Genomic DNA, 10,161 nt, shown 5'->3' with positions numbered 1-10,161 from the left:
CCCTCCCTTTTGAAACTCCCTCCCATTGCTCTCCCTATACCACCCTTCTAGGTTGATACAGAGCCCCTGTTTGAGTTTCCTGAGTCATGCAGCTATCTATTATACATATGGTAATGTAAGTTTTCATGCTCCCCTTTCCATATATCTCACCTTCTCCTCCCCTCTACCAATGTCCATAAGTCTATTTTCTATGTCTATTTCTTTATTGCTGCCCTATAAATTCTTCAGTACCATTTTTCTAGATTCTGTAAATGTGTGTTAGAATATGATATTTATCTCTTTCTGACTCACTTCACTCTGTATAACAGGTTCTAGGTTCATCTGTCTCATCAGAAATGACTCAAATGTGTTCCTTTATGTGGCTGAGTAATATTCCATTGTGCATATGTACCACAACTTCTTTATCCATTCATCTGTTGATGGACATCTAGGTTGATTCCATGTTCTGGATATTGTAAATAGTGCTGCAGTGAACAATGGGATACATGTTTCTTTTTCAATTTTGGTTTCCTCAGGGTAAATGCCCAGTAGTGGGATTGCTGGGACATATGGTGCTTTTATTTCTAGTTTTTTAAAGGAATTTCCGTTTGAGTGTACTCCAGGAGTTGGTGAGGGACAGGGAGGCCTGGCGTGCTGTGATTCATGGGGTCGCGGAGAGTCGGACATGACTGAGCGACTGAACTGAACTGAACTGAACATACTGTCTTCCATAGTGGCTGTATCAGTTTACATTCCCACCAACAGTGCAAGAGGATTTCCTTTTCTCCACACCCTCTCCAGCATTTTATTGTTTGAAGACTTTTTGATGATGACCATGCTGACCAGTATGAGATGATATCTCATTGTGGTTTTGATTTGCATTTCTCTAATAGTGAGCAATGTTGAGCATCTTTTCATGTGTTTGTTAGCCATCTGTATGTCTTCTTTGGAGAAATGTCTGTTTAGGTATTTTTCCCACTTTTTGATTGGGTTGTTTGTTTTTCTGGCATTGAGTTGTATGAGCTGCTTGTATAATTTGGAAATTATTTGTCAGTCGTTTCATTTACTATTATTTGCTTCCATTCTGAGGGTTGTCTTTTCACCTTGCTTATAGTTTCCTTTTCCATGCAAAAGCTTTTAATTTAATCAGGTCCCACTGGTTTACTTTTGTTTTTATTTCTGTTATTCTATGAGGTGGGTCAAAGAGGATCTTGCTTTGATTTATGTCATCGAGTGTTCTGCCTATGTTTTCCTCTAAGAGTTTTATAGTGTCTGATCTTACATGTAGATCTCTAATCCTTTTTGAGTTTGTGTATGGTGTTATAAAGTGTTCTAATTTCATTCTTTTACATGTAGCTGTCCAATTTTCCCAGCACCATTTTTTGAAGAGGCTGTCTTTGCCCCATTGTATATTCTTGTCTCCTTTGTCAAAGATAAGGTATCCATAGGTGCATGGGTTTATTTCTAGTCTTTCTGTCTTGCTCCATTGGCCTATATTTCTGTTTTTGTGCCAGTACCATACTGTCTTGATGACTGTAACTTTGTAGTAAAATCTGAAGTCAGGAAAGTTGATTCCTCCAACTCCATTCTTCTTTCTCAAGACTGTTTTGGCTATTCAGGCTCTTTTGTGTTTCCATATGAATTGTGAAATTTTTTGTTCTAGTTCTGTGAATAATGACATTGGTAATTTGATAGAGATAGCATTGAATGTGTAGATTGTATTTGGTAGTATAATAATTTTCACAATATTGATTCTTCCTACCCAGGGAAATGGAATACCTCTCCATCTGTTTATGTTGTCTTTGATTTCTTTCATCAGTCTCTTATAATTTTCTGGGTACAGTTCTTTTATCTCCTTAGGTAAGTTTATTCCTAGATATTTAATTATTTATGTTGCAATCATGAATGGGATTGATTTCTTAATTTCTCTTTCTGATTTTTCATTGTTAGTATATAGAAATGCAAGTGATTTCTGTGTACTGATTTTCTATCCTGTAACTTTTCTAAATTCACTGATTAACTCTTAGTAATTTTCTGATACTATCTTTAGAGTTTTCTATATACAGTATCATGTCATCTGCAAACAATGAGAACTTTACTTCTTCTCTGATATGGATTTCTTTTATTTCTTTTTCTTCTCTGAATGCTGTAGCTGGGAATTCCAGAACTATGTTGAAAATAGTGGTGAAAGTGGACACCCCTGTCTTGTTCCTGAACTTAGGGGGAATGCTTTGAATTTTTCACCATTGAGAGTAATGTTTACTGTAGGCTGCCTCTTGAGAAGCCTGTATACAGGTAAGGAAGCAACAGTTAGAACTGGAAATGGAACAACAAACTGGTTCCAAATAGGAAAAGGAGTATATCAAGGCTGTATATTGTCACCGTGTTTATTTAACTTATATGCAGAGTCAGTCAGTCAGTTCAGTCGCTCAGTCGTGTCCGACTCTCCGCGACCCCATGAATCACAGCACGCCAGGCCTCCCTGTCCATCACCAACTCCCAGAGTTCACTCAAACTTATGCCCACAGAGTCGGTGATGCCATCCAGCCATCTCATTCTCGGTCGTCCCCTTCTCTTCCCGCCCCCAAACTTTCCCAACATCAGAGTCTTTTCCAGTGAGTCAACTCGTCGCATGAGGTGGCCAAAGTATTGGAGTTTCAGCTTTAGCATCAGTCCTTCCAATGAACACCCAGGATCGATCTCCCTTAGAATGGACTGGTTGGATCTGCTTGCGGTACAAGGGACCCTCAAGAGTCTTCTCCAACACCACAGTTCAAAAGCATCAATTCTTCGGCGATCAGCTTTCTTCACAGTCCAACTCTCACATCCATACATGACTACGGGAAAAACCATAGCCTTGACTAGATGGGCCTTTGTTGGCAAAGTAATGTCTCTGCTTTTTAATATATTATCAAGGTTGGTCATAACTTTCCTTCCAAGGAGTAAGCGTCTTTTAATCTCATGGCTGCAATCAGCATCTGCAGTGATTTTGGAGCCCCCAAAAATAAAGTCTGACACTGTTTCCACGGTTTTTCCATCTATTTCCCATGAAGTGATGGGACCAGATGCCATGATCTTTGTTTTCTGAATGTTGAGCTTTAAGCCAACCTTTTCAGTCTCCTCTGTTACTTTCATCAAGAGGGTTTTGAGTTACTCTTCACTTTCTGCCATAAGGATAGTGTCATCTGCATATCTGAGGTTATTGATATTTCTCCCAGCAATCTTGATTCCAGCTTGTGCTTCTTCCAGCCCAGCGTTCCTCATGATGTACTCTGCATATAAGTTAAATAAGCAAAGTGACAATATACAGCGTTGATGCACTCCGTTTCCTATTTGGAACCAGTCTGTTGTTCCATGTCCAGTTCTGACTGTTGCTTCCTGACCTGCATACAGGTTTCTCAAGAGGCAGGTCAGGTGGTCTGGGATTCCCATCTCTTTCAGAATGTTCCACAGTTTATTGTGATCCACACAGTCAAAGGCTTTGGCATAGTCAATGAAGCAGAAATAAATGTTTTTCTGGAACTCTCTTGCTTTCTCCTTGATCCAGCGGATGTTGGCAATTTGATCTCTGGTGCCTCTGCCTTTTCTAAAACCTGCTTGAACATCTGGGAGTTCATGCTTTACATACTGCTGAAGCCTGGCTTGGAGAATTTTGAGCATGACTTTACTAGCGTGTGAGATGAGTGCAATTGTGTGGTAGTTTGAGCATTCTTTGGCATTCCCTTTCTTTGGGATTGGAATGAAGACTGACCTTTTCCAGTCCTGTGGCCACTGCTGAGTTTTCCAAATTTGCTGGCATATTGGGTGCAGCACTTTCACAGCATCATCTTTCAAGATTTGAAATAGCTCAACTGGGATTCCATCACCTCCACTAGCTTTGTTAGTAGTGATGCTTTCTAAGGCCCACTTGACTTCACATTCCAAGATGTCTGGCTCTAGGTCAGTGATCACATTATCGTGACTATCTTGGTCGTGAAGATCTTTTTTGTACAATTCTTTTGTGTATTCTTGCCACCTCTTCTTAATATCTTCTGCTTCTGTTAGGTCCAGACCATTTCTGTCCTTTATCGAGCCCATCTTTGCATGAAATGTTCCCTTGGAATCTCTAATTTTCTTGAAGAGGTCTCTTGTTTTTCCTATTCTGTTGTTTTCCTCTATTTCTTTGCATTGATGACTGAGGAAGGCTTTCTTATCTCTCCTTGCTATTCTTTGGAACTCTGCATTCAGATGCTTATATCTTTCCTTTTCTCCTTTGCTTTTCACTTCTCTTCTTTTCACAACTATTTGTAAGGCCTCCTCAGACAGCCATTTTGCCTTTTTGCATTTCTTTTCCATGGGGATGGTCTTGGTCCCTGTCTCCTATACAATGTCACGAACCTCCGTCCAGAGTTCATCAGGCACTCTATCAGATCTCGTCCCTTAAGTCTATTCCTCACTTCCACTGTATAATTATCAGGGATTTGATTTAGGTCATATCTGAATGGTCTAGTGGTTTTCCCTACTCTTCAATTTAAGTCTGAATTTGGCCATAAGGAGTTCATGATCTGAGCCACAGTCAGCTCCTGGTCTTGTTTTTGCTAACTGTATACAGCTTCTCCATCTTTGGCTGCAAAGAACATAATCAATCTGATTTCGGTGTTGACCATCTGGTGATATCCATGTGTAGAGTCTTCTCTTGTGTTGTTGGAAGAGGGTGTTTGCTATGCCCAGTGCATCCTCTTGACAAAACTCTATTAGCCTTTGCCCTGCTTCATTCTGTGCTCCAAGGCCAAATTTGCCTGTTACTCCAGGTGTTTCTTGACTTCCTACTTTTTCATTCCAGTCCCCTATAATGAAAAGGACATTTTTTTTTGGTTTTAGTTCTAACAGGTCTTGTAGGTCTTCATAGAACCGTTCAACTTCAGCTTCTTCAGCGTTACTGGTTGGGGCATAGGCCTGGATTACTGTAATATCGAATGGTTTGCCTTGGAATTGAACAGAAATCATTCTGTCGTTTTTAAGATTGCATCCAAGTACTGCATTTCGGATTCTTTTGTTGACCATGATGGCTACTCCATTTCTTCTAAGGGATTCCTGCCCACAGTAGTAGATATAATGGTCATATGAGTTAAATTCACCCATTCCAGTCCATTTTAATTCACTGATTCCTAGAATGTCTATGTTCACTCTTGCCATCTCCTGTTTGACCACTTCCAATTTGCCTTGATTCATGGACCTAACATACCAGGTTCCCATGCAATATTGCCCTTACAGCACCGGACGTTTCTTCTATCACCGGTCACATCCACAACTGGGTAATGGTTTTGCTTTTGCTCCATCCCTTCATTCTTTCTAGCATTATTTTCCACTGATCTCCAGTAGCATACTGGGCACCTACTGACCTGGGGAATTCCTCATTCAATATCCTATCATTTTGCCCTTTGATACTGTTCATGGGGTTCTCAAGGCAAGTATACTGAAGTCGTTTGCCATTCCCTTCTCCAGTGGACCATATTTGACTGTGGTCCATGTGATCAGATCGACTAGTTTTCTGTGATTATGATTTCAGTGTGTCTGCCCTCTTATGCTCCCTCGCAATACCTACCGTCTTATTTGTGTTTCTCTTACTTTGGTCGTGGAAATTCTCTTCACAGCAAAGTGCAGCCGCTGTACCTTACCTTGGACGAGGGGTATCTCCTCAAGGCCGCCCCTCCTGACCTTGAACGTAGAGCGGCTCCTCTCGGCCCTCTTGTGCCTGCGCAGCCACAGCCTGTTGGACGTGGGGCAGCTCCTCTCAGCCGCTGGCCCTGGCCTCAGGTATGGGGTAGCTCCTCTTGGCCGCGCCTCTTTGCCTGGTTGGTTGCGCCGGGGCCGGCATCTCTTGCGTCTGCAGAGTACATCATGAGAAATCCTGGGCTCAATGAAGCACAAGCTGGAATCAAGATTGCTGGAAGAAATATCAATAACCTCAGATATGCAGATGACACCACTCTTATGGCAGAAAGTGAAGAAGAACTAAAGAGCCTCTTGTTGAAAGTGAAAGAGGAGAGTGAAAAAGTTGGCTTAAGGCTCAACATTCAGAAAACTAAGATCATGGCATCCAGTCCCATCACTTCATGGAAATAGATGGGTAAACAATGGAAACAGTGGCTGCCTTTGTTTTTGCGGATCCAAAATCACTGCAGATGGTGATTGTAGGCATGAAATTAAAAGACGCTTACTCCTCGGATGGAAAGTTATGATGAACCTGGATAACATATTAAAAAGCAGAGACATTACTTTGCCAACCAAGGTCCATCTAGTTAAGGCTATGGTTTTTCCAGTAGTCATGTATAGATGTGAGAGTTGGACTATAAAGAAATCTGATCACCGAGGAATTGATGCTTTTGAACTGTGGTGTTGGAGAAGACTCTTGAGAGTCTTTTGGACTGAAAGGAGATCCAACCAGTCCATCCTAAAGGAAATCAGTCCTGGGTGTTCATTGGAAGGACTGATGTTGAAGCTGAAACTCCAGTATTTTGGCTACCTGATGCGAAGAGCTGAGTCTCATAATCCTTTGTATTTTTGCATTGTCTGTTGTAACCTCTCCTTTTTCATTTATAATTTTGTTGATTTGATTCTTCTCTCTTTTTTCTTTGATGAGTCTGGCTAAAACTTTGTCAATTTTGTTTTCTCAAAGAACCAGCTTTTAGTTTTATTAATCTTTACTATTTTGTCTTTCATTTATTTCTGCTCGGATCTTTGATTTCTTTCCTTCTATTAATTTTGGGTGGTTTTTGTTCTCCTTTTTCCAGTTGTTTTCAGTGAAAAGTTAGGTTGTCTATTCTATGTTTTTCTTGTTTCCTGAGGTAGGATTGTATTGCTATAGACTTCCCTTTTAGCACTGCTTTTGTTGCATCCTATAGGTTTTGAGTTGTGTTTTCATTTTCATTTGTAGAAATTTTTTTTATTTCCCTTTTGATTTCTTCAGTAACCTGTTCTTTATTTAGAAATGTGTTGTTTAATCTCCACATGTTTGTGTTTCTTACAGTTTTTTTTTCTTGTAATTGATATCTAGTCTCATGGTGTTGTTGTCGGAGAAGATGACTGATACTATTTCAGTTTTCTTAAATTTACTGAGGTTTCATTTGTGACCCAAGATATGGTCTATCCTGGAGAATGTTCCATGTTCACTTGAGAAGAAGGTGTATTCTTCTGCATTCGGGTGAAATTTCCTGAAGATATCAATGAGATCCATCTCATCTAATGCATCATTTCCTTATTAAATTTCTGTTTTGATGATCTGTTCATTGGTGTGAACAGGGTATTAAAGTCCCCTACTATTATTTTGTTACTGTCAATTTCTCGTTTAATGTCTGTTAGTCATTGATTTATGAAAACTTTATAGAGAGTAGATGGAGCAATACATGTGAGGAAAATCAAATTTAGTTCTATGGTATTCATAAATCATAACAATAAATTTTAAATTGTTTATTCTACATTCTTGAAAAATTTTAAATTTCTTTATAATGAGTTCAAGGATTTGAAATGTAGAGTGTTTCTGCCAATGTGCTTACAATATATTCACTTTTGTATATAATCACAAACTCAGAATAAGATAGATAAGAATTTGGCATGTACTAGATGAAATTTAAATTCAGGACCAGTAGAAGTCATATAATGATGTTGTAAACAAGAAGACTACATATAGCAGTCTCATAAACCATTTAAATATCAGTATGTGTATAGCTCTCATCATCCCTGTTATCATTGTTACCTGTCTTTGAATTCTTTTTTTTTTATTTTAAATTCTTATTTTGTATCAGTTCAGTTTAGGTCAGTACTACTTCAAACTAAATAGTAACCACTTTGAATTCAGTAGGCAGTTTTGCTTGGCTCAGCCCATGTCCAAAGTTTTTGGACTATGGGGAAGAAAAAGATTTTTTTAAATCTATAATACTATTAATGAACAAAACATTATATCAGAACTTGAGAAATTGTGGGGGTAGTGCTAGAATTTATGATATAATCTGTGCTTAATCTAGGCATTAAAACCAGTCTTTATTTACTGCTGCTTTACCAATTTTTGTTAGTTCTTTAAAACTTTCCTTCTGCCATATTCATATTAACAAGTAGATTTTATAGGAAAATGGTGAGAGAGGGGCTTATATGCCTACCAAGTATGTGGTGGGTGGAGAATAAAAAACATTAGTCTTGAGAGTGCTCCCCAGAATGAAAATGTAACTTGTGCTGGCTGTACATAACCCAGCTCTGTAAAGCTTTGCGCTTTCCTGCTGACATACTCAGTGTTCATGTAGAAAATAAGAACTCCAAAAAAGTTAGACTTTCTCTGATCTTTTAAAAATAGAACAACAGATAACGTTATTTGGGAAACAATTTATTTTCTTCCAACTTGTTTCAAATATCTTTTCCAAAAGAGGCTTATCTTTTTACAGGTTGAAAAAAGAATAACTTAGGGGTAGTCTGAGTATCAGAGAAGGCAATGGCAAGCCACTCCAGTACTCTTGCCTAGAAAACCCCATGGATGGAGGAGCCTGGTGGGCTGTAGTCCATGGGGTCGCTAAGGGTTGGACACGATTGAGCGACTTCACTTTCACTTTTCACTTTCACCCATTGGAGAAGGAAATGGCAACCCACTCCAGTGTTCTTGCCTGGAGAATCCCAGGGACGGGGGAGCCTGGTGGGCTTCCGTCTATGGGGTCACACAGAGTCGGACACGACTGAATTGGCTTAGCAGCAGTGTTTGTCTTATGTGTTGAGGCGCTCCTATGTTGGGAGCATAGATATTTCCAATTGTTATGTCTTGCTCTTGGATTGATCCCTTGATCATTATGTACTGTCCTTCCTTATCTCTTGTAATCTTATTTATTTTATTTTAAGGTCTTTTTGTCTGATATGAGGATTGCTATTCCAGCTTTCTTTTGCTTCCCATTTGCATAGAATATATTTCTCCATCCTCTCACTTTCAGTCTGTACGTGTCTTTTAGTCTGAAGTGGGTTTCCTGTAGACAGCATATATATGGGTCTTGTTTTTGTATCCATTCAGCCAGTCTGTGTCTTTTGGTTGGAGCATTTAATCCATTTACATTCAAAATAATTATTGATATATATGTTCTTATTGCTGTTTTCTTAATTGTTTCAAGTTGATTTTGTAGATATTTTTTCTTCTTTTGTATTTCTTGGTTATATAAGTCCATTTAACATTTGTTGTAAAACTGGTTTGGTGGTACTTAATCCTCTTAACTTTTGGTTGTCTGAAAAGCTTTTTATTTCTCCATCAATTTTGAATGAGATCTTTCCTGGGTATAGTAATCTTGGTTGTAGATTTTACCCTTTCTGTACTTTAAATATATCCTGCCATTACATTCTGGCCTACAGAGTTTTTTCTGAAAGATCAACGGTTGAATGTATGGGGTTCCCCTTGTTTGTTACTTGTTGTTTCTCCTTTGCTACTTTTAATGTTCTTTTTTTGTGTTTAGTCTTTGTTGGTTTGATTAGTATGTGCCATGGGGTGTTTCTTCTTGGGTTTGTCTTTATGGGACTCCTTGTGCCTCTTGTGCATGACTGACTGTTTCCTTTTCCATGTTGAGGAAATTTTCAACTATAATCTCTTCCAAAATTTTCTCATACCCTTTCTTTTTCTCTGTTTCTTCTGGGACTCCTAATAATTCAAATGTTGGTGCATTTGATGTTGTCCCAGATGTCTCTGAGACTATCCTCAGTTCTTTTCATTCTTTTTACTTTATTCTGTTCTTCAAAAGTTATTTCTACTATTTTATCTTCCAGATCATTGATTCATTCTTCTGCTTCAGATATTCTGCTATTGATTCCTTAATAGATGGGGAAAGAGTGGAAACAGTGTCAGAATTTTTTGTTTTGGGCTCCAAAATCACTGCAGATGCTGATTGCAGCCAGGAAATTAAAAGACACTTACTCCTTGGAGGGAAAGTCATGACCAACCTAGATAGCATATTAAAAAGCAGAGACATTACTTTGCCAACCAAGGTCTGTCTAGTCAAGGCTATAGTTTTTCCAGTGGTCATGTACGGATGTGAGAGTTGGACTGTGAACAAAGCTGAGTGCCGAAGAATTGATGCTTTTTAACTGTGGTGCTGGAGTAGACTCTTGAGAGTCCTTTGGACTGCAAGGACATCCAACCAGTCCATTCTAAAGCAGATTAATCCTGGGTTTTCACTGGAAGGA

The sequence above is a fragment of the Moschus berezovskii genome, chromosome X (genome assembly GCF_049115385.1).
Source record: "Moschus berezovskii isolate FMDL1 chromosome X, NW_MosBer_1.0, whole genome shotgun sequence".
NCBI lineage: Eukaryota > Metazoa > Chordata > Mammalia > Artiodactyla > Moschidae > Moschus > Moschus berezovskii.
The sequence above is the reverse complement of the archived record's forward strand: the minus strand, read 5'-3'. Positions refer to the sequence as shown.